General features: G+C 42.5%; 1 protein-coding gene across 5 annotated transcripts in view; it reads right to left on the bottom strand.

The window, feature by feature from the left end:
• Window positions 1-26,007, bottom strand: part of DENND2B (DENN domain containing 2B) — a 206,380-nt gene that overhangs the window by 136,246 nt on the left and 44,127 nt on the right. For 2 of the 5 annotated variants that reach the window (XM_086747948.1, XM_086747944.1), the window contains exon 2: window positions 18,923-19,011. The exons of 1 other annotated variant lie outside the window; for it this stretch is intronic. The gene's annotated coding sequence lies outside the window, so the exon portion shown is untranslated. Of the gene's footprint in view, window positions 1-14,253; window positions 14,301-18,314; window positions 18,391-18,922; window positions 19,012-26,007 lie in introns of those variants that run through there. 2 more of the 5 variants (XM_086747946.1, XM_086747945.1) reach the window with 2 other exon arrangements.

Raw genomic sequence — 26,007 nt, forward strand, 5'->3', positions numbered from 1 at the left:
GCCTGTCAAGGTCCCTTCTGGATGGCATCCCTCCCTTCCAGCGTGTCCACGGCACCACACAGCTTGGTGTCATTGGCAAACTTGCTGAGGGTGCACTCTATCCCACTGTCCATGTCGCCGACAAAGATGTTGAACAGGGCCGGGCCCAACACGGACCCCTGAGGGATGCCACTCGTGACCGGTTTCCACTTGGACATCGAGCCGTTAACCACCACTCTCTGAGTGTGGCCATCCAGTGGTCCAGTGGTGTCGTAGTTCAGCCCCGATCGGACCAAACTACGCAGTCTCTCTCTCACTCCCCCCACCTTCTGAGAAAACAGGGAGAGAAAATATAAGGAAAAACGGCTCGAGGTTTGAGATAAGGACAGGGAGAAATCCTTAAAGTTACCGTCACGGGCAAAACAGACTCGACTTGGGGAAAACTATTCATTTATTACTACAAACAGCAGGACAATGAGACAGAGAACAAGATAACCTCCACCCACCCCTCCCTCTTCCCAAGCTTAACATTATCTCTACTACCTTCCCCTCCCCTCCCAAGCGGAACAGGGGGGAAGAGGGAATGGGGGTTGCAGTGCAGTCAGTTCATCATACGTTGTTTCACGCCGCTGCTTCATGGTCGGGGGAAGAACTCCTCACATTCCTCCCCTGCTCCATCGTGGGGTCCCACCCACGGGCCACAGTCCTTCGTGGAACTGCTCCGGCGTGGGTCATCTCTTCCATGGGTGCAGTCCCTCTAGAACAGCTGTCCCAGCGGGCCCTCCACAGGCCACAGCTGCCTTCAGGCATCCACCTCCCCCAGTACGGGGTCCTTCACAGGCTCCAAGTGGATCTCTGCTCCTCTGTGGACCTCCATGGGCTGCAAGGGGACAACCTGCTCCACCATGGTCGTCACCACAGGCTGCAGGGGAATCTTGGCCAGGAGCCGCATTACTCCTCCCCCTCCTTCTGAACTGACCTTGGCGTCTGCAGCCGTTCCTCACAACAGGCTGGTAGATGTCTCTCAGGATCTTTTTTACATCTTATTCACTTCTCATCTCCTTTCCACTCCTTGCAGCCGGGCTGGACCGAGTCGGGCCCAGTCGGCTGCCTGGCGAGAGGCCAGAGGGTGAGGCCTGCAAGGCCCATGAGGCCTGCGCCTCCCCCTCTGAGCCTCTGCCCCCGCTCAGCTTCTTCACATCTTCTCTCCTCTGTTTTTTTTTTTCTGTTTTCCCCTTCTTAAATACGTTATCGCAGAGGCGTTATCACGAGACATTCTGCTACCAATTGGCTCGGCCTTGGCCAGCAGCAGGTCCGCCCTAGGCCCGGCCGAGTCCACTGAACAAAGGGGAGTGACTTCTAGCAGTTTCCTACAGAAGCTACCACCTTAGGCCCCCCCTCACTAACAAAACCACGACAAGTGGCCACCGAGTGGTCCGTCCATCAAACCCATGTCTCTCTAGTTTAGAGAGAAGGATGTCGTGCGGGACAGTGTCAAAGGCTTTGCACAAGTCCAGGTAGATGATGTCAGTTGCTCATCCCTTGTCCACCGATGCTGTCACCACGTCATAGAAGGCCACCAAATTTGTCAAGCACGATCTGCCCTTGGTGAAGCCATGTTGGCTGTCACCAACCACCTCCTTGCTCTCCATGTGCCTTAGCATGGTTTCCAGGAGAATCTGCTCCACGACCTTGCCAGGCACAGAGGTGAGGCTGACCGGCCTGTAGTTACCCGGGTCTTCCTTATTTCCCTTTTTAAAATGAATGGTGAAATACAATCCAGGGGCTGTGCTTCCATTCATAAATTGTTCCGTTCAAACACAAGATCTGGAATGAATTTTATTCTCATGTTCAACCAGAGAGCCACAAGTTATGCTGCTGCACTTTTCAGTTTCAAAACTATATCTCTAATATTTTTCCCTGTCAAGTCCAATTGAGATTAGCAGACTTCTCAACCAGGATCATCCATAAAGGGAAAATACTGCAGAATGCAACTCCCCAGAGACAAAAAAAAAGAGCAAGTCCTGTTAAGTACCACATGACTAAAAGAAAAGGAAGCCTACTGTGTACACACAGCTCCAACTGGTTAAGCTGGAAAGGCATCAGAAAGGTCCTTTTCTTAGTAACAGCATAAGTGAGATCTCAAATGTACTTACTTCAGCTCTGCCTCTAACTCACCACTAGATTATCTATACAGCAGGTTAACTGTATTACTCCTGTGGAACAGCACAGTAATGCTCACTAACAACTTCAAATCCCAAAATAAATATCCAGTGCTTCCCATTCATTCCATATTCTGCCGCTGAGGTTAGCCACAAAGGTACAGGGTACAGACATTTACATGAGTGAAATTTCAGAGCTGTCTTAGGAGCCTCCCTAGGGAGTCACTCCCCTCTGATTTTCAAATTAAAGGGAAATTAGGATCCAGCAATACTGGTCAGTACGACCAGTTTCAATCTATAGACTCACTGCTTTTTGCAGCATTTGTCTCCAGTTTTCCACAGCGTCTTAAAATATTGCCCTGGCAAAAAGACCACACCAGAAATTGCAACAGAGCTGACAAAGTTTTCATCAATAGTTCTCTGCATACAGCAAGATGAGGAGCATCTGATGCCAGGATACTACAAACTAAAAGCAATTTTAAATAACAACAAAACCCCCCATCAACTCCTGGGCTAACACAATTTGCACCTTTGGGAGGGGAAAAGGAAGAAAAGAACAACAAAAAAAAAACCCAAAACAAAACAAAAGAGGCATAAACTCTTTAAAATTGGTAACATGGTCCTTCAGCCCAAGGATGAAATCCAGCAACAGAATCTGTGATTTAACATGTAATTTCTAAATGTTCATTTTCTCACAGAGCTTTATCGCACTAGAAATCTCTAACTTGATCAGAATATACTCATATCATAAATCAGATTTCCACAGTACATGGACAAGTAGAAAGTAGACTTAAGTTAATATAAACCTTTAAATTAAGTCAAAGGAAATTATGACAGCCATCAGTTACAGAATTCTTCTACCGTAGAATTTATTAATTTGTTAACTATTAAACAAACTTTCACATACCAGTAAAAACCTCTCCATTTGATAAGATAGCATGTTGTCATAGTTCAGCCCCGATCGGGACCAGACTACACAGTCTCTCTCTCACTCCCCCCACCCTCCAAGAGAATAGGGGGAGACAATATAAGAAAAACAGTTCAAGGTTCGAGATAAGGACAGGGAGAAATCCTTAAAGTTACCGTTACAGGCAAAACATACTCTACTTGGGGAAAACTATTCATTTATTACTAAAAATAGCAGGATAATAAGACAGAGAACGAGATAACCTCCCCCAACCCCTCCCTCTTCCCAGGCTTAACATTATCTCTACCACCTTCCCCGCCCCCCCGCCCTCCCAAGCGGCACCCCGGGGGAAGAGGGAATGGGGGTTGCAGTGAGTTCATCACGCATTGTTTTATGCCACTGCTTCATCATCGGGGGAAGAACTCCTCGCATTCCTCTCCTGCTCCATCCTAGGGTCCCTCCCACGGGCTACAGTCCTTCATGGCGTGGGTCATCTCTTCCACAGGGTGCAGTCCCTCTAGAACAGCTGCCTCAGTGGGCCCTCCACAGGCCACAGCCTCCTTCAGGCATCTGCCTGCCCCCTGCATCAGGTCCTCCATGGGCTGCAGGTGGATCTCTGCTCCTCTGTGGACCTCCATGGGCTGCAGGGGGACAACCTGCTCCACCATGGTCATCACCACAGGCTGCAGGGGAACCTTGGCTAGGAGCTACATTACTCTTCCCCCTCCTTCTTCACTGACCTTGGTGTCTGTAGCCATTCCTCTCACAAGAAAAATTCTTCACAACAGGCTGGCAGATGCCTCTCAGGATCTCTTCACATCTCATTCATATCTCGTCTCCTCTCAACTTCTTGCAGCTGGGCCGGGCCAAGTCAGGCCCAGGTGGCTGCCTGGTGAGAGGCCAGATGGTGAGGCCTGCAAGGCCCACAGGGCTTGCGCCTCCCTCTCTCTGCCCCCACTCAGCTTCTTCACATCTTCTCTTTTTTTTTTTTTTTTTTTTTTCTGTTTTCCCCTTCTTAAATATGTTATTGCAGAGGCGTTATAATGGAACATTCTGCTACCAATTGGCTCGGCCTTGGCCAGCGGCAGGTCCACCCTAGGCCCGTCCGAGTCCACTGAACAAAGTGGAGCAACTTCTAGCAGTTCCCTACAGAAGCTACCACCTTAGGTCCACCCTCACTAAACAAAACCAGAACACATGTTTTGCCCAGTGTAAAACCACCACCGCGTCTCCTTTGCACAGCATTCTTACATTACCTGCTTGGTCACCTAATAACATGTACAGTGAATCAGTCTAGATCCCTTCAAGTCTTCAAACTCTCTTTGACTGACATTGAGCAATTGTTTTACAGGATGGATGGCAATGGCTTTGACTACAGTTGCCACAGAATATCTTTTTTAAACTCAGCTCTGGGTGGCTCTGTTTGTGACTAAAGTAACAAATATTTTTAGCACAGCACCTATAGCTTCATCGAAAGAAGCTTCATCATCTATTTTGGAAAGCAACACACTAGAAGAACTGTGGTGCATTTTCATTCACCTCTTGGCTACTGCTTCTTCCAAAGTTTCTGTTCAAAGACAGTCAAGACCAAGTTCTATGAATGACTGTTTGAATGAGATCTAATTATTCAATTATTTTTAAAGCCTTTCCTTTCTGTATTTCTTCACAGCCCTACACATCTCTTACCCTTCAGGGCATTTATCCTTATGTCTTTCCCACAATTGGAAGTGCAGGCGTTTTCTTTCCCACTCATTAACAGCTTTCAGACTGAGAAGAGAACTGAATACAGTATCTTATACAGCCCCTTTGGATATATTCATTTTTATCTACGAAGAGAGGAAGAAGAAAAATCTGTATAGTCACCTACTCATAGATACAATTTTTTGAGGCCTAATCTGCTGCTTTGCGTACATCACAGATCTATTGCCCCTAATCTATCTGCCTCACAAAGATATTTGTCACATTTACCTTTAGGTGACAGCCTCAGATATGAAACTGCACCTAGCTATGTTTAAGTAGGGGAAACTTAAAATTTAACTGTAAAACACAAACTGCTTCAAAAATAGTATTAATTGGAAGGTTTTGATAATAGGGAAAGACAACATCTCTCAATTGTCCTTCTGAACATCCCTCTTAATTTGTATGGTGCAGATGCTCTCCCCTTACCCTTTTGCTTAATTCAGGGTTTTTTTTTCCCACCACATTGTTTTCTTCTCTCTGCTCTTCAGTTTCACAACTATGAAGGAATGCTGCTTAAAGCCCCACAACTCCCAAATGGATCCACTTTGCCTTTGCTGAGCCAGCTTCCACACAACTCAGAATGACAATTTGGTTTCAACTTCTCTTTCCATCTATAATACAAACTGTTTACATTTCTCACTGTAGTAAAATGGCATTTTATTGTCAATCTGAAAATAAACTTTTCTATCTGAAAAAAAGTAAATATAATTTCTGTTTGACCAATAAGTTTAGAAACAGTTTCAAGACACAGTATTTTATCCCACAGGGGAACACAGAGTATGCATACAGGAACACCTTGCAAAGGTGCTGACAGGATTTGAGTTCTGCTTTCAGAGCACTCAGGACTTCAACATTTCTGGAAGTCAGTGGGACCTCAGAAAACTGATCTTGCATCTTTAGAGGGCACTTGGAATTTGAGGAATGATTTTGCCTCCAAACTGCATCATCATATTTAGGCTGTTCTCTGGCTACTGCAGAATTTTACTACAGAGACTAAGAGACCTAGCATTGAAACAGCCTGTATATTAATTGTCCATCTTATTCCTTTTGAGTTCCACAATTTTTGTTTTGGCTATTACTACATCAATACAATCTCAGAATAATGACATCTGTTTTCTCCCTGTATGACTACACTCAAAAGAAATAATAATGAATGCTATAATATAAATTTACAACAAATTCTTAACTATCAGTTCATCTTAGTCATTAAAGACCATCACTCCAGGCAACAGTGATTCCTCAATTCTGAAGGAAGATGATGCAGTTACTTATATGGGAATACTGCCTGGGCTTCAAACTCATTTTCTGGGGAAAGATTTTAATGGCAGAATAAAAAATTCCAAACTAGGATGCAAAGAGCTAAGAGATGAAGCACTTTTTCACAGTTCTAAGAAGTTGGTTTTCCACTTCCCAGCCTGCACTGCCTGTAGGAACATGCTGGCTACAGGAACACAACAGAAATGCAAATTTCCCATTGAGATACAGGTTGGAGAGATTTTATAAGTACTGCATTTTTAGACACAGATTTGTGAGGGGATTGGGAGAAAGTAATGAGCAAATGGATATGAATCGACTCATTCTCTCTTCCTTTTAAACAAAAGATAATTAATGGCTCTTCAAAATCAAAATGTGTGTATCTTTCGGAAAGCTACAGCTAGAAAAATGCAGTATTCTACTATTACTACATGCACTACCCTAAACTTAGCCACAGATTAGGACTCAGTATACTGAACACTATACAAACAGAAAAATATGTTAGTATCACTTACGTAGTTTCTCTTCAAACATTATGGCAATCTAAGTTTGATATGTTGTTTTCACACAATGTCTTATACCATCACTGCATCTCAAGAAAGGTGCAATGGGACAGGTAACTTGCTGGGACTGATTGTTACTAGGAGAGGAAGAAAACTTTGCAGTAAACTTTGTGAGTCAACTAACACTTAATTTTGCTGTAGTTTTGAAAAAGAATATACAATACAATTGGTAACACTGCACACGAACTGCCACCAGCTGCTTACAGCAAAGGTTCCCCTTGCAAGGCTCACTATGGCTGGGTTTGCCCTTTCTCTGGTGACTGGCTCCCCACTGAAGTCTGATTGAAGATCTGGAAACAGTCATGTTGATGTCAGTCAGGCTATCCGCAAAATTCACACAGTAAAAAATTGTTTTCAACTCCTTTTGATCAGCTATCATCAAATGAATCCTCTTCTACTTTCAATGCCACAGACAGAACAGAATCTCAAATTTTGCAGAGAAATACTTCATCACCTTCCTCTTCTTAATTAGTTTTTTTCCTCTTTCTCAAAACAGAGCTTTGCTTTTGCTTACAAATATGAAACAAAAGGCATTCCCCTCACAAAATACCCAGCTATGCTGAGGTATATGGCATTCTTTGAGAACAATCACATTTTCATCCCTGTCTTTGATTCTCCTACTGATTATGCTCGATCAGTCATAAAGATGATCTGTTCCCTCTCTCCGCTATTGCTCTCACAGAGGTAAGGAGAACAGACATTTGCCATTAGCACATGACAAATTTTGTCTTTCTGAGATATATCCCAATTTCTTTATTCAGCTTCCCCCTCTGCAGCTAGCAGACACGAGCTATAAAACAGGATTCACATGTTTTACTTGGCAGCTTTGTCTAGAACTTTCAATAATGCTTGGAAAGGTATTACTTAATTTATAACAGTAACTGCATAAATAATAATTAGATGCATTACTCATTGTTTTGAAATAACTATTTTCACCTATGTGTGTTTCAGTCAAAGTCATCACCTTAGACTTTGGAATGACACAACTGTGGCACTATAAACAACAGTGCACTAGCAAGCAGATGAAGCATTGCCATTTCCTGTCTTAGAGATAATACTGGAAATCTCAAGCCAGGGAGTTACTCAGTACTGCCTGTGCACAGGCTTGCTGCAGTCAGATGAGACGGTCAGTCCTAGAACATAGTCTTGAACTAAGTAGGTTTGCCTTTACTCTCTTGGAAACCTCTCTTGAGCAGACAAGAGCTTTTCCCAAACAAAAGCTTCTACCTGGTTTGGAGATAAAATGTTCCTGGTGAGAGTTTTACTACTTGTAGTCTGCTAACACAGATAGCCAAGGCAAGCAGTAATTTCATACATACTTCACACATGCATACACAGAGCTATCAACTAAACTGCAGAAGAGCAGTGTGTAGCACCAGGATTCAACCTCATGACCTTCTGATACAGAATGCTGGGGGTTATCACTTCAGTCAAAGAAAACTCCATTACCTGCCAATATTAGTAAAGCTGCATCCTGTTTGCAGTTCCCTGACGAGATGGACTGAATGCTTGTAAGCCTATATGATTCTATTCAGGAAAGGGCAATCATGTTGTACTTCACAAAGCTCTGGAGCCCTCCTCATTTTCTTATTTATGTCATATTATCTAATTTATTCAACTAGTACTTCCCTGCTTTTACCTTCCCTGCATAAGAGAAGCAAATACGTATATTACAGATCCTGCTAGATTTCAAGATTGATACATTCGTGCTAGAGATGGATAAAATTATCGATATGCAGAGATCTTTTTTCCCCTCATTTTACATATGAGTGTGAGTGGCACATTAAAAGGTAACGCACAGATAAAAAACAGTCGCAGATTGCTTCATCTTGTAGCGTTCAATGAGGAATTTCAAAGGGAGATACTAGTTGAATATAAATAAAATGCTCCTGCTATTTTTTTTTTTAATAACTGCAACCAAACAACCCTGATTGCTTACCCTACAGTTCAACTCTGGATAACATACCTCTATGAATCTCCATAACCCTTCTGCAAAAAAAGCCAGTTAGATTCAAGGGTGCCCAAGCCTGCCCTGTAACAGTCAGAACACTGGTGCTTCTGCTCCATTCCCCAAAACCTCAGTCTGAACTTTAGAGTTTCCTTGGTCACTGAAACAATGAATAAAACTTCTTAACAAATGGAAAAAAGTATTAATTCATCACTGGTTCAGCCCCTTACAGGAGGTACTGCAAATTACAGAGGAACGCAACTAGTTGTAGCTGGCTGGTTCACGTACAAAGAACAGAAACAGCCAGTAACAAAGAGCAGGAAGAATAACTTTCTCTTCTTATCCATATGCTTTCCTGACTAGGGCCAGCAGGGGATTTTCTGATAAAACATAGCTCTGTCACATTTGTCAGATCTGAGGCTGTCATGGAAACATAACTGATGTGACAACCGTTAATGAGCCACTGTCACAAGGGCAATCTGTTCAAACCGACAGATCTGCTGCTCCTGTTCTGTAGTGGGCAGCAGTGAAACAGCCTACCAGGCTCTCAACGTCATCCCACTGCCACAAGAGTCCTGGACTGTTTTGTTTTGGGAACACTGTATGTCCATGTTACAAAAAAAAAAAATATTATACAGGATTCCCAGTCTGAAATGATGGGTTGGTTAGTTTGCTTTTAAATCAGACTGTAAGCAAATGTTGAAATGATAAGCATTTTGCTGAGCCAGAAGCCTGGGGTTTCACTGTGCTCCTCTTTTGCCCACCTTGCAGGAAGCCAACCACTCATCCAGAAGAGTAATTACTTGTTAACAAAGTTTTCTGTCCTCTTTCACAGATAACCAGCTGGCTCTTTTCCTCACTCTCCCTCCAACCTATTCCTAGCATCTCCCTTCTCTACCTAGACTCAGAAGTAGCTGACTTCCCTCACCACAAGCAACAAATTTCTCCTTTTCTCATGACAAATCATTTTTTAATAGTAAACATTTTAATACTTCCACACACCAGCATATCATCTGGCATCAATACAGGCAGCAAGAACTCATCCTTCTTAGAACCAGCGGTGGCTCATTTTGGAGTCTGTCCTGTCACTGTCCCTGAGGGACACATGTGATGTCAGATTCTCAGAAGACACTAAGTTGATCTGCACTGCTGGGCAAGGTCATACAGCAGCACAACCACCAAAAATGACATTACATACCTGATACAACTCAGCAAAAAGCTGATGAAGAAGACAACTTCACCTAATGCAGTCTGCTTTTCCATGTGGAAATTTTATTTTAGTGGAGAAAGAGAAATGTGGCCATTTGTTCAAGATTTCAGGACATCACACAGCCTGGCCAGAGCAGCCATTGACTGACACCTGGATAAATGGCCACTTTGCAATCGGTCTGCCATATCCAGAACATGAACTGCATATATTTTCCAGAAAAATTATGGGAACCTTCAGCATAATTCCACTGGCTTCATCTTTCTCTACCTGAGGATCTGGTCATACTTTTAGAATAGATAGGTACACCCACGTTATCAGACCACCACTGCCACAGGCACAGGAGCTGTGCTGGCATCTGCTGATGAGGTGCTGCAGCTGATGACCTTGGGCTGCCCCTTGGACCCCCTGCTCTTCCAGGTGATTATAAATCCCCAGGAAGAATTCCGTGCTACTGTAGTACACAGCACTGGATACTACATTTGTCCTGGTTTCAGCAGGGATGGAGTTAATTCTTCTCTCAGTAGCCGGTGTGTTTTGGATTTCGTATGTGAAGAATGTTGATAAAAACACTCTGATTATACGAGTTGTTGTTCATGAGACCAAAGACACTGTCTGGCTTTCCAAGTCTCATTAAAGTGCAGATGCAGGAAGACGGGAGAAACACAGACAGAATAATTGACCCAAACTGACCAAAGAGAGTATTCCATGCCATAAACATCATGCTTAGTATATAAGTGGGGGTTGCCCATGGGAGGCATGGGGGATGCCCATTCAGGCATCCTTGGCATCCATATTCCACCTTCTCATCTCTCTTGCTTGCTGGCATCATTCCCTCTACCTTGCTGGCTCGTTCTCCCCACCTTTGCTTGCTGCTCAGTGTCATTTCTGTGATCGCTGCTTGGGACAGGCTGTGTCGGTCATTGGGACGTTGAGTGGTGAGAAATTGCACATTGTTCATTTTGTATATTTTGGATATATTAATATCCTTATATTCTGCTATTTTTGTAGTTTTCCTTTGCTATTTTAGTAAACTGTTTTTATCTCAACCCATGAGTTTTCCTTTCTTCCCAATTTCTCTCCCCCATCCCACTGGGTAGGGGGAGGGTGAGTGAGAAACTGTGTAGTGACTCAGGCTAAACCACCACAACATTCATGTTCACATTTGTTTTCTACTGCCCATGAGTGTCAGCCAATAGTAAATAAAGCACAGCAGGGACCTTAGCTCTTTGATGTGTCTCAGCAGAAAACTGGATAATGTCTCCATAGGAGAGGAAGGCAGATCTTAATACAAATATATTATACTATCCACTGAGTTTGGCACAGAAGAGATTATAATCTGCTGATGAGGTCCCCTATACAATCAGTTTGTGTAGCAGCCCCCTCGCCACACACAAATTACTCCAAGTGCAAGGACATGAAGTAAGCATTTCTAAATGCAATAAGGTTCAACCTCTGCCTGCACCCAACCTTTACATGAAACAAATTTCATTTCCAGGGAGACTTCTGTTGAAAAATGAATCTGGGCTCAACTGCTGGATAGAAAGTGAAAAAGCCACACTCTCACTGCCACCCTTTCCCCTGTCTTCCTGATCCCTAAAGTGAGGAGGAGGAGGGCAGAAGCAGCACATGGCGACAGGCAGGGTCTGTAAGGACCTCAGCTTTGCACCTGTTTCTGGACCACTTCCTCCATGCTTTGACAGTAGCTCTGGTCTGGCTGAAGGGAACAGTGTTCCTGCCCAGCTGACCACCCAAGGACACAAGCTCTTCACACTGAAAAACATGCAGTCTCCTCCCAGCCCATGGTGACTGGGAGGCAGTTTAGCCTTCTGGCCTTGTGTCACTCTTTGCTCTCACCTTTCATGAGAGCATCCCAAGCAGGGGCAGAGGGAACATTATGGAGTCATAGCAGAGGCTCATTCCTCTAGGAGAGGAAAGATCTAAATGGGTCGTCTTACACAGCTTCAGGGAGAGGACTGGCTCTCCTTCTCCACTAAAGCTTCAGATCAGGGAAAGAGCTGTGCTTCAGCTGCCCAGGCAAGGAGCAGGGTCTTGCTTACACGTGGCACATGAGGCCAGTGCCTTCCACATGAAAAGAAAGGAGTGGCCAGACAGCTGCCTGAGCATGTCCTTGGGTGACACCACTCAACTTGCAACCTACTGTCATGTGCTGATAAAAGAGCACTGAAAAGCCAGTGTTTGCCCTTAGGTCTTCATCTATTCCCAAAAGCCAATCTGCTGCCCTGAGCATAAGTGTAGCAGGGTGAGCGCAATGGTGAAACCCAGTCTGATGCACAACAGAGCAGCTCTAATCCAGAACATCAGCTGATTAGACAAAACATATCCAGTGTCCAAAATTGGGGTTTTTTCCACTCTTCCCTCTGAAAAAAAAACTTGATTGTTCCCCAAAAAACAACACCAGAATGAGTCACTTGAAATTATGTTTCAGGCACGTTTCTGAAGACCGAGTTGTGATATGTCCCCTTCCCTGCAACAACCTGCCAGGAAACCCCCAGGGAACTCCCCCAGGAACTGTTTGGGGATGAATGCAACAGGTTGAGCTGTTCAGCTTCTCATCTCCTCTGGCACAAGTTTGAACATGTTGCCAACAGAGTGGTATGAAGATGGTTTTGTCCTCTACAAATCTTTTGTATAAACAGGATTGTGCTTTACATCAGAGATTTTTATTTGTAACTTTAGTCAATACTTTCTTGGCTTGCCACTCTTGACAATTCAGTTATAAAACAGCTATCTCTGGAATACACCATTCAAATTAATCAGCTGTCAGCTATTTTCCTTTTAAAACTAATAATAGAAGCTCTGTACAGGCCTGTGAGAAACTGAAACATGGGAATGTTAATCATGCAGCTACAAATGTTTCCCTACTGCTGCAGCTCTCAAATTGCGTTTTGCTCTCTACCAAGGAGGCATCAAACAGCATTGCAGAGAGCAGGTTCTGTACTGCTAAAATTGTCCAGCTGTCCTTAGTATGTCTATAATGTGGTAAATGCTTAGCGACACCTCTTAACTTTCAAGCACACTTCAAAGAGGGAAGGGCTGCTCTGTTCATAAACCAACAGGCTCAACTGGACCAGGAGCATGGGATAATTTGATGGCTTGTATCCTTTGGATGCCAGCTGTACAAGGGATGCCAAATTGTGCTCTTGGCATTGGCAGAAGTTTTAGCCTCTGATTCATCTTCTTGTCATCAAACTGCAACAGGATGGCGGAAAAAATGTTCAAGGGGGGAGCACTGCCTCTGACAGGATGAGAAAATGGGACTCCTTTGAACTATCCCTTGCATACAGCAGTTTGGCTCCAAGTGGGCAGAGAGGATTAATGCTACATGAGGCTTGAACCCAGAATAAGAGCTGGCACTGGAGGAAAGCCAACTGTGCAACACTCTTCTAACTGCTTAGGGGACTCTGTTGTTGTCGCGTGAAACAACTGGGAGGCTTTGTTCAAAAAGCACTCAGGGTGGAAGTACGTTTGCAAAGCCTGATGAAGGAACAAGAGCAGCACCTGCCTCTTCCAGATCTGCCTGCAGCTAGTACCACCAAAGGACTTTGCCTCTACCAACAGTAGATTAATTTTCAGCCTGAAATATGTTTTTAAAAGCCTCTCAGGCTTTTAAGAGAAAGAAGTTGTTTAAATCCCAGACTGGAAGCCTTAATTATAATGGATTTTTGTGAAAGTTGCCAGATCTCTCCCTGCTCTGTGATCAGGGCTGTGCCAAGAGTCTGCTTTGTGTCACACTAGCAACTGTGTTAAGTTCAGCAAAGTAACTGGGTCAAAGACGCAAAAGCAGAACAGAGATCACTGATTAGCACTAATGAGAGCCTGCACTGCAGAGCAGAATGACAGTGCAATCATGTTAAGGTTCTTGCTGTAATTACAAGGTAGCCACCCTCATATTCAATGTGACCTGCTCAGAACAAATCCATTTGCATGTCACATTTTACACCTTAGAAAGTCACTCAGTGTCACCATGACCAGATAATAGCATATGAGAGGAAACAACTGTGAGAACTAGATGTTCATATTGCTGGAACTGAAATTAATTTACAGAAAATAAGGAAAGATTTGCGCATCCTCAAAAGCACCTCTTCTAAATATGCAGCACTGTTGTTTTCAATCAACGAATTACATCTATTGTGAGCATCAGGTTACAGATAGAGAATACTAATCTCATGTTCAAGAATTTAGTGGTGCATCTGTCCACAACTGTAATACCAAGTGCTCTGAAGATCATCTGACCTTCAAAGAAAACAGCAGAAATGGAGATAACGACAAGTGTTTTTCCAGTGTCTCACGGACTTTCCCTAAGAAGAAAAATCAAAGGGATTAGAATTATTTAGAGAAGGGAGTAAGAGCAAAAACAAGTATTGAATGATACAATCAAAGTTACTCCAAGACTTCTAGATAGCCTTATCTGATTCACAAAGCAGTGTATTTCCAAGTAATAAAGACAAGTATGTCATCATAGCAATTACCTGGAACTCACTGCAGCAGACAACAGGGAAACATACACTCTCAACCTATGGATAGAGGGAGTGCAAGATAAAACAAGCAATTAAAACATTGTAACTCGGAATATAAAAATTACTGATTAGATAATCAAGGAGAGAAAACAAAAAAAAGAAAATTCTACCATGTCCTTTCACTTTCCTTCTAAGTGCAATGAGACAGGACACAACTAATCCTATCAAAAAACTCATTAAGCTCTCTGCAAAACTCAGAGCCATTGACTATCCACAGACAGATGTGGGCATAAAGCGACTGGCAGAAATGCGACGGATGCATGGGACCAACAAGGAGATTTATGTCAGGACAACAACATAAAGCAACTTGCTTCAAGATACAGAAATGAATCCATTTACAAAATCACAACTACAGCAGGCTGCAAACACTGGGCAAAGGACCATAGAGTATCCATCCACAGGAGCTGTGTTGAGACAGAGCTGCTATGCCTGCACAGACTGCTGTAAGAACTCCACACATTACTGAGTATAGCAGCAGCCTGATTTAGTTGCTTACTCCCTTAATAGATTTTAAAAAATACAGTGTGCCAATGCCTATATCCTGTTGGTTTCATTTATGCCAAGCCAGAGTAGGTGAGCTATAAGGTATCTTGTTAGGAACTTAGTTACAAATATATTAAAATTTCTTGAATTGTTTTTTTTTATTTCCTAGTGGTAAAGTATATGTAGCATACAACATAGTCAAACTTCATTTGGAACTATTCAGAATGCTAGGACATATGTAAACTATATGAAAGGACTATGGGAATAATGTCTTGTATCACTTTTCAAAGTAACATGTAAATATAACAACATAGACCATTAAGGGAAATGCCACTTAAGCTAGAAACACTGGGAGAGAACTCACCAGGCTTTCTGCTGCATCGCACCACACAACAGATAAACACCAAAAAGCAACTGTTGCCTTTGGAATGCCCAATTTACAACACCTTACAGAGATCTCAGAGATCTCAAGCTGATCGTCTGTAAATTGTAAGCACATAAAAGCAGTGGTTCTGATTTAAAAAATCATAATCTTTTTTCTCAGAAATTTCAGGGACTAACAGTATTTTCCTGCAAATAAGCCTTAAACTTGGGTAATCATCACAATGTTCCTACTTAAGGAGCAGGATGCTTGAAAAAAGCATTTGTGGGCCCCGAGGGAACTGGCAGATGAAGTTGTCTAGTCGCTTTCCATCATATTTGAGAAGTCATGGCAGTCTGGTTATTTTCCCGATGACTGGAAAACGGGTAAAATGACGAGTGGTGTTCCTCGGGGGTCCATGTTGGGCCTGGCCGTGTTCAACATCTTTGTCAGCCACATAGAGAGTGGCATAGAGTGCACTATCAGCAAGTTTGCTGACAACACCAAGCTGTGTGGTGTGGTTGACATGCTGGAGGGGAGGGACGCCATTCAGAGGGACCTTGACAGGCTGGAGAGGTGAGCCTGTGTAAACCTCATGAAATTCAACCAGGTCAAGTGCAAGGTCCTGCACGTCGGTTGTGTCAATCCCAGGCACAAGTATAGGCTCGGCGGGGAATGGATCGAGAGCAGCCCTGAGGAGAAGGACTTGGGAGTGCTGGTGGATGAGAAGCTCAACATGAGCTGGCAATGCGCCCTTGTGGCCCAGAAGGCCAACCGCATCCTGGGCTGCATCAAGAGGAGTGTGGCCAGCAGGTCGAGGGAGGTGATTCTCCCCCTCTACTCCACTCTTTGGTGAGACCCCACCTGGAGTACTGCATCCAGTTCTGGAGCCCCCAACATAAGAAGGACATGGACCAGTTGGAGAAAGTCCAGAGGAAGACCAGATGATCAGAGGGCTGGAGCACCTCTCCTGTGAGGACAGGCTGAGAGAGTTGGGGCTGTTCAGCCTGGAGAAGAGGAGGGTCCAAGGGAGACCTTATAGCAGCCTTCCAGTACCCCAAGGGAGCCTACAGGAAAGATAGGGAGAGGCTGTTCAGTAGGGCCTGTTGGACTAGGGGTAATGGTTTCAAAATAGAGGGAGGTAGATTTAGATTAGATATTAGGAAAACATTTTTTACACTGAGAGGGGGAGAACACTGGAACAGGTTGCCCAGAGAGGTGGTGGAGGCCCCATCCCTGGAAACATTCAAGGCCAGGTTGGATGGGGCTCTTAGCAACCTGATCTAGCCAGGGATGTCCCTTGCTTCTTGCAGGGGTGTTGGACTAGATGACCTTTGAAGGTCTCTTCCAACTCTAACCATTCTATGATTCTATGAAACTTTTTTTTTCCAATCACTTAACCATGTTATTAATTGATATTCATTAATAGCAGTCTTCTATTTATAGACTGAGGCTCGTCAAATCTGGTAGGCAGGAGGAGGATACAAAGTGTTAGACTGTGCTCATCAGTCCTCAGTTCGCAGATGACAGCTGTCAGTTCTGTACATGTGTTGTAGAAAGATTGCTTGCTCCAGGACAGCCTGCTTCTCCCTCATGACTGCTCTATTGGCAGCTCGCAGTGATAACAGTGTTTTCCCCCTAAAGTTTTCCTCAAACTCCTCCCTGAACCACAGCCAATATTGCCCTTAAATCAAGGAACAATTTGCACACACAGACACACACACTCATAAACAACAGCCATTTGTGAGGCGGGGAGGTTGGATAGAAGGATCTGATTTCCATTCATTGCACTTTTCCTCTCTAGGACAATTTTAGGAGAAAGCAGAAAAAAGCATAACCATTATCTCCACTGCGTGCTAGCAGCCAGGCTGAAGCCAGTCAGCAGCGCCTGGCATTGTTTGGAGGAACAAAAAAGACCTTCTGTTTACAAAGTTCAAGCAAGAAAAAGGAGAACCTGTGGCCTGGTCCTACAGTCAAATGACTGAAACAGAGCCTGAGAAGTTCTCAGGCAGAGGCTGATCTGAAGCCCTTTGAAGTTGACAAGAAAACTCCCATGGACTCCAGTATGCTTTGGATCATGCCTGAAACGCACAGAAGGGAGCAAAGAAGCATAAAAGTAGACACGAGCATCTGCTAGAGGGGAGTTTGAACAGCGTAGGGGTGACCTAATCTTTTCATCATGGTTATCAGTACAGTGTATTTTTGTGATGTTCAAGCAAGTAGGGTTATATATCAATTTTCTAAGTCTTTTCATTAGGACATAGCAATTGTACATTAATCATTACGTATTTTTCCACTTAAAATGCATGGTATTTTCACTTAAAATACAATGCTATGCATGCTACCCTAATGTTGAGTGTTGAATACAGCATTTAGGAAACGTCTCTGAAGAAAGGGGGAAAAAAAGACCCTTTCCAATTGCCAAAATTATTCATTTTCTCCTTTCTTCCCCTGCTACTCTCTCCCAAAAAGGCTGGTTTAAAGCTATGAAAAACACAATTCAGGACTGAAAATCTTATTAAGAACAATACTGCCAGCATCATCTATTCATAAGCAGCAGTATGAGACAGAGCCCAACCCAGAAGAAACTCTTTAGCAGCACATTCTCCAAACAATTGCTAAAGGGTCCCAGGCATATGGAGGTTCCAAATCCTCTGCTTAATTACAGTGCAATTAATTTTCTCATTAAAGATGAATATAGGAGCATCCAAGAAGAAAGAAGTGTCTTCTGAATTCTGTAACACTTCCATAATGATTTTTTTGCATATATGAGTAATTGTTGCAGTAGTGTTAAAGTTTGGTGCTGTCTAGATTCTAAATGACATTTTCTGGGAATTAATTTGTCAGAAACTTTTTTTTTTTAAAAAAAAAACCCCACTTCTTGCAGCCTTTGCACAAGATTCAACAAAGAGCCAAAGTTTGGGATTTTTGCTTTTTGTTTTGTTTTGTTTTTTTTTTAAATGCAGGATGTTTCCTCTTTCCCTGGCTAATACAATCCAACTGTTACCACATGACATCATTCCCTAGAGCTAGGGAATCCAGGCTTGCTGAGACACTCAACTGGCAGTAAAAACCCCGAGGGGAAAAAAAAAAACAACCAACCAAAAACTCACAAACCACCAAATTTTAAAATGAGAGGAAATAACATTAAAAAGGCAATTTTTGTTACCTGAAGTTTGGAGTATTTCCCTTTCCACTCCATTTTCAGATTTGTATCTCCCAGACAAAATTCTGTATTATTATCTGAGGCAATCAGAAAACCATTCATTTAGTGTCTAATACCAACTATGCTTCCCACAACTCCTTCATATGACTTTTCACAGCACTGATTCCAGCAAAACTGATTGCACAGAACACAGAATGGCCAGACCAGTTGTCATGGAGATCTCTCTCTCTCTCTTCACACGTGCATACACGCACATAAAGATTTAAACAATTATGGGAGGCATCCACGAAACAGCATGCCTTTTCATCAGCTAAGTTTTTGAAGCATTCCACCCCTCCTCCCAAGACCTCCCTAGAGTCAGCCCAGGAAGCTGAGCTTCAGTTATGAATTGATTGTTGAAATTAGACATATTGCCTTTTTAAAAAAAGAAAATAATGACAGAACTTGTACCCTTTTTCCCCCCAAGAAGGAAAACAGAGATGTTTGCTTACTAAAGCTTTGAACTGAAAGTAAATCTATTGCATTCAAACCTGCTGGCTATTTGTCTTTGCTTGACTTGATATCTGAAAGCACTAGGGCCTTGCTGAAATACAATCATGGAGACTCCTTACCTTGCTGTTCTCCCAGTACCCAGCCAGTGACTTAATTACCACAGGTATTCATTGTGGTCATGCAGGACTTCCTATATTCTTTCATGTTTCTGAAATTAAGAAGAAAAACGTGCAGGTCAGGAACATGCAACTCTAAAACAAACAGAAAAAAAATCCCCCAGCCAAACAAGAAAAAACAGATACATTTGGAAGTTTCCTCATACTGACTATAAGTTTACTCGCCTCTCACCCAAAACTCACTATCTCCCTCCAGTTAAAGGAGAAACCCATTTCGATTACATTTGCGAATACAGGGACGGATTAATTTACCACTGGCACCATGGTTGCAAACCAAAACATATTCCAAACACAAATAAAGACACAAAACATTTTTCCTTGACAAAAATATCCTAAATTAATCCCCCGTAACATCATCTAGAAAAGCTTGAACTGATAAATCAAGAGAACAGAAAATACTTCCAAAAAAAAAGAAAGAAAAACAACATTTAGTAAGGAAATTCAGTAAAAAGTATTTGGACCAGAACAGCACTGTGCTCAAGGTTTTTACACTTTGACAAACAGCTTGGAGACTTACTCTTTAGAGGATTTAACTGGAGTCAGTCATTCAAAGTTTTAAAACTTCATAAAAGATACTAAAGGGACTGCATGACTCTGCTTTCTACGAGTAGTATAAGCAACAGTCCCTCTAGAGGGCATAGAATTGCAAAGCTGACTCTCCCATACTAAGTAGGAAATAATTTTTTTTTTTCTCTATCAACCACTTCATCATGCTTTTATGATATTCCACCCCTGCATTAAAAAACTCAAAATAAAAGTAGCACATGCAACCCCTTATATGTTATTTAGGGAGCTGAACACAAGAAAATGTGTACATGCATTACTTAACACAGCTAGTTTCATACACAAGGAGATATAAAAATAAACATATTACTCTTCTGTTTATGTTTGTAACATGACACCAAAGGTGGGATTAAAAAAAAAAAACAAACAAGAGTGAGATAGCTGAGATGTCTTATGGGAACACCTGTCTCTCCATTTAGCTATTGTAAACTACACTGGAGCATATTACTGACTGTACTTCTGAAAACTTTACATTTTGTGAAGGACAGACCTCCCAGCAGACTGTACAATTAAACTGCTTCTCTGTCAAAAACACTACCCAAAAGCATATACAATGAGGCGTATTTTACACTGCTACCAAAAACTGCATGCAGACTATTCCAGAAGATGCTGAAATGACATCACATGAAATAGTTTTTCTAGATATGAAAGTGCCACACACTAAGCTCGAAAGTTCACGCTAAGTTCCCTTACGAATATACCAGTGAAGCTCAGCAGAAGCTCAGGAGCCAATTAAAAAAAAAAAATGACATGTTTTTGTCTTGAAAAGTTCCCTTTGGTGTATAACTGAGTTAAACTCACCCCATGCTGCAAGTGGACACAGTTTCAGCAGTATAAGGAAGGAATGCTTTACTCTACATTACCACAAAAAGAATGCTCAAAGACATGGAAGTAATGAAAAACAAAACAAACAAACAAACAAACAAACAAACAAACAAAACCAACCAAAAAACCAGGAACTGATCAATGGACAGGTTAAATGGTTGATCAGTCTCAGAGTTTCTATAGACCCCATTACTGGTAGTATGGGAGTATGTACCAACCGTCTGCATCTTGTCCCACTCCACAGTTTATCACAAGGCCCTGTAGCACTTCATTAGGTGACCACATCTGCATATATGGCAAGGATCTCAGGGGAGCATGCAAGCTAGCATTTATAAACAACTGAAAATGCTCATTGCATTACATATACACTCAGTGACAGTTTAAAGTTCCAAACAAAACAAATGAAGTAGTTATATTAAGCATGCACAAATACATCTACAAAGCACAGTAGTAAACCTATGGCCCAAGTTTTTGTCTTAGGCAGGTGACTACCACAGAAAATCCCAGACAAGTACATTTCTATTCTAAAGCTTCGTGAACACACTCCAAATCAATTTCTTGCCAAAGGTGAAATATTTTGCTCTCTTTGGCCCCAGTGAAAGAAGAACCATTCCTACTTTTTACTTTTTTGTCACTGTGCTTTTCTGTGAGCACATCAACCCTTCAGAAAAAAATATTAGTATCAGGACAGAGTTAGTATCATAAACAGAGGACATGAAGAACAGCTAATATTAGGTTAATTACAGTGTCATGGCCACACTGTTCAAAAAGTGTTAGAATGTGTATCCTCACCCCCAGTAGGAGACAGACAATCCATTACTCACATATGGCTGATGTTTAGTTTCTTATTTCTGATACACTTCCCATTTCTGACTGGTTAAACACACTCCTTCCTATGCTCTGCAGTCACAAGCACAGGACGCAGAAGCCACGTGACACATGCAGGAGCAGACATGCATTGAAAAAGATTGAGTGTGCAGTGACTAGGGCACACCTGGCATGTATGCCCTTGAGACTGGAAAAGGAAATATGAGCCACTCTCTCCACAAGTTGCATGGTCTGAGATTCTGTACTGAATGCTTTCCAAATGAAGCAGCCATCATCAGCCAGAGGAAACAAAAATCAGATTTGCTCCTGAACAACTCAGGAAATTTTATCACTTTCACTAGGTGAAAACACATCAACTTCGGGATTTAAAAAGACAAAACCAAAGATGAGCTACAGACTAAGCCGCCCACAACAACAGCACAAATTTCTGGTAGGTGTAAACAGAGATTAATCACTGCACCAACTTCAGTAACATTTTTCTTTGCATTTTTTAAACAAAATGAAATTCCACATAAAATATGCTTGTAAAATGATTTATGATTTTTTCCCCATCCTCAAAAAAGTTTTTACCCTTCAGAAGGGTTTCTGGCCCTTTCCCATAGCATTTTACCCTTCAGAAGGGTTTCTGGCCCTTTCCCATAGAAGATGACCACCTTATTTATTTCTCTTCCTCTTGCATCATCTCTACGCCACAGCTACTGGTCATCTTTCCAGTGACCTCAACGGATATATATCTGTGTGAACTTAGATAAATTTAAGCTTCACTTTTGGCCATTGAGTTTTAAGTACCCTGTCCCAGTATGTTTTTAACCCAATACCATGGAAAGGCAAGTGTGTGCAGCTCTTGCCAATCTCACTGGGAGAGGCAGAGAGCTAGGCAGCACTTCCTCATCACCAGGCAGTGACTTGCACAGGTATGGAAATAAGGGAAAAGGCCCCAACCAGCTCATTATGTAACATGCATGCACTACAAAAACTGTGCTCTTTGTGCTTTATTTAGACACCTAGCATTCAGTACTTTTGCATAGGGCATTCTGTGACTACCAGGTGGGACAAGAAGATGACAACCGGGACAGCAGCCACCATATTCTTTGGAGCAGTCCCACAACACTATTAAGTTCTCCTTTGAATTAACAGTCTACAGCACTGACCTTTATTGTTAACACTCCAACGCAATGGCATAAGAGTACAGCAACAGAGCAAGTGGCACAAGATAACACCTCTGACCCTAAAAGCATAATTCTACAGAAGTCAGTGGCACATTAACTTCAATTTGGCCTCACTGCATCATGTTTCGCTAGGATTGTGGTATCATAGTAAACAGAACAAAAGTATATCATAGCCCTGCAAACAATAAAGCAAAGAAGTTGACCTAGCATATTAGCCCCCCAGTTGCAATGGAACTGCACAGGCGCAGGTCTAAGATCAGTCATCTATGAACTTGTTTTCTTCCCCCATTTCAGCATCAGATCCATTGCCCATAGCATTTCTACAACGCTCTCTTCTAGCAGGAAAATTAAAAATTTCCATGACCTCTTTAATAGCCGAATATTGATCACATTTGCAGCACTGTACTGATTTCACTAACCCAGAAAAAAAAAAAAAGTGTGTATAAATATACACACACATATACATACTATATGTATATAGGAAATGATTAATCATAGCTGTGCAGTCTTTGAGATGCTGCCAATCCCTTCATGGCCCTATATCCCATTTCAGTTTGATCTCATTCTGCAAATGAAAGCCTGCTATACTTGGGTCCAACTCTGATGTCTCAACTGGGTGCAAGACAGCGATTCACAAAAGTTGCTAAGTGATTCAGTGAAACTAAGAGGATATCTGTATCTGGGGGGGGTCATGACAAGAAGATGACACACATCCAACTTCTGTGCAAAAGCTGATTCAGAAATAAAGTGGCTTAACTTCGTGAATATTATTGTTTTAGGCCCTGATTCAGCAAACCACTTAAACATTGACTTCAAAAGAACTTAAAAATATGCCATACGTGCTACAATATTTTACCAAAGTGGTGCTTTAGTAATGTATACTTTAGAGAGACAGAAAGAGTTTTTATTTGACAATTAAAACTTTAAGACCTTTTTTGGTGATATAACTGGGACACATTCCCCATACTAAATGTACTAATGAGGCTGAAAATCTGCTGAACAATAAGCTGAATAATTCCTTAATAAAACAACTTTAAACCTGAACAGTGTGGAATTAACGCATGTAAATGCCTGATTTGAGAATTATCCAACCTCATGTAAGCCTGTCCTTCTGCTCCTCAACTCTCCTAAGCCAGCCCCATCTGGACTCCAGTCAACACTCTTCCTGTGCGTGCCTGTTCTGTATTCCTGGAGTACCTGAAAAGTAAAGACTGGAAGTTGCAGGACCAAAGCTGATGGAGGGGGAAGCCCTTCAAGGGCAGACTGTTTGTCCTGCCTGGACAAAGCAAGAAAACTTTGCCCTTCATAGCTGTTAGTCTCTTCCTATACTTTTTTTTTTACTGCAGTTATCCCCATCAAGCTTGGATTTATGTTCCAAGAAGAGGGGCAAATGAGTCAAGCAGGCTTCTTCTGGGAATTAACCATATCAGGAGAGATGTCAATGAGTTGCTTGAAATTCCACAGGGATTTTTATTTGATGCTACATTAATATGAGATATCTCTATTTGTCTTAGTTAAGTACTGTTTCTTTTAACTAAAGGCCAAAGAAGTTTCTGCTGTCCTCATTCACAGTACACATCCTGCGACACAAGATGCTACACAGGAACTAGAAGGGAATTTAAAAAACAGATCCCCTCACACCTGGAATTGCAATGCAAGTAGGACTCCCTCCTCTGGGAGGACTAGATGTTGTGTGCACCTGAGCAAGTGCTGAAAATCTTTGAAGGGCAGAATCCTTCTCAGAGCACATAAATGATGGGAAAACAGATTCTTTAAGCCAAATCCCCACCTGAGGAGGTACTTTTCAAATTGGTTTCAAGGTCGCCCTTCCTGTACTTGCATTCAGGCTTTGGGACAAAGAAGAACATGCTGCTGGGAACAATCTCTATTGTTAGATTAGCTTCACAGAGCTAATAAAGGGAAGAGCACCTCTTAGCAAGGCAATGGAAGCATGGACAGGTATATTCAATAATGCAGTGCTGGTTTCGGAAGGAGAACATGGGTGGTGGTTGGGTTTTTGCATTTTTACCCGCTTGCAAAAGAGCTCTAAATTTTAACTCAGAACAGAAAATAAGAGGTCCTAGGGCTGAGCAACCAGTACAATATCACCTTGTTTACATGAGAAAAATCACAACTAATATAGCTGTGCACTCTTTGAATGTATAAATAAATAGACAAATAACGACAACATTTTGTGTTTCCTTTTGATTACCAACTATGAAAGTTCACAGGAAGTTTAAGCAACCCTCTCTGACTGGATAGATCTTATCTTCCAAAGCCAAGAAACTCTAAGAAGAAAGTGTCAGCCTGATGTTCTTTTGGACAAAAAGCAATGACTTATCTATGGGCTAATTTCTGTCATTTGCTTGTTTTATTTTAGTCATGACTTGAACCTCCAAGATGGCCTGGAGACCCTGTGAACTGCTGGTTCTGTGCTGGGGGGATGACTGTGAGCCCTGCTTGACATCCTGGGGAGGAAGGGTACTGCAAGCACCAGCCCAGCACTACTCCCATCACCGACTCCCCATAGAAATCAAAGACAGTGACAGCATGTGTTTTCTTAGGCATATAATGATTTTGTCTTTCATACTGCCATAATCATCACAGTAGGCAGATTTTTCAAGCTGCAGAAAATAATGCTATTTTCTTCTCTATTTTGGATAGAGCAGATAAATAAAATACTGCTTTGAATATCCAACTTCTTTAATTTTTTCATTTGTGGCCCTCAGTGTCCTTTACAAAGCTGGGTAAATGTCACTTCTGCGTGGCTGCTTGTAACAAAGCAGTTAAGTGGCTTTCTGTGTGAGGCTGCACAGTGGCCTCTCAGAAACAGTGTGTGACCAACCAGGTTTTGAGCACCAGGCTCTGCAGCCTCCCCTGAGATCATAGTTAGGACCTGGAAGGCAATTGGGGTCAGTTGAACCCCAAGGGATATCATAACTCTTTTTTTTTTCCTGGAAGACAATGTGCTTGGGCATGGGAAACAGCTGAAATTAAGCTTGCTTTCTAGATGGTTTCCACTACCACGGAGGAAATTAAAGTCAGTAACAGTGCAGTAACTAGGACAAGCTTGTTGAAAACAAAAGAAATCCAAAACCAGAACTGCAGACAGTTCAAAAACATTTTGTGAACTCTGTATTAGTTTCTCACTGCCTCAGTGCTTCTTGGGTTTAGGACTGAAGCGTGGTACAGAGATGCCCAAGTGACCTGCAAGCATTTTAATTCCAGAACTGGAAGCAGCACAGCCCCAACAGCACAAGGTAGTGCTTGAACTAGTGCAGCTGTATTTTTGGGGGGAAGGAGGTCTTGCCTCCACACAGTTCCACACTGCGCAGTGGGACTGTGCAGATCTCCTGGAGTCAGCTCCAGAGCTCTCTATGCCGAGCTCCATTGTGTGGCACAGACAATCCCTGAGCAACATACTGCAGATCACAGAGGAAGGCAGTCCCAACGCTGGGAAAATGTGAGCGCTGAGCTCCCAGTGCCCAAGCTCCAAATGAATGCCTTAAAAGCAAGGTCATTCCTTTTTTCTCCAAAACGAGCTGGAGGAAGCCTCTGAAACAGCCCCCTTCCCATCCAAGGAAAGACTCTCCCAACACCCCCGTTTAGTCCACTGGGGAATCACACTTCTACCTGTCTCCT

The sequence above is a fragment of the Chlamydotis macqueenii genome, chromosome 5, assembly GCF_036417535.1.
Source record: "Chlamydotis macqueenii isolate bChlMac1 chromosome 5, bChlMac1.mat, whole genome shotgun sequence".
Taxonomy (NCBI): Eukaryota; Metazoa; Chordata; class Aves; order Otidiformes; family Otididae; genus Chlamydotis; species Chlamydotis macqueenii.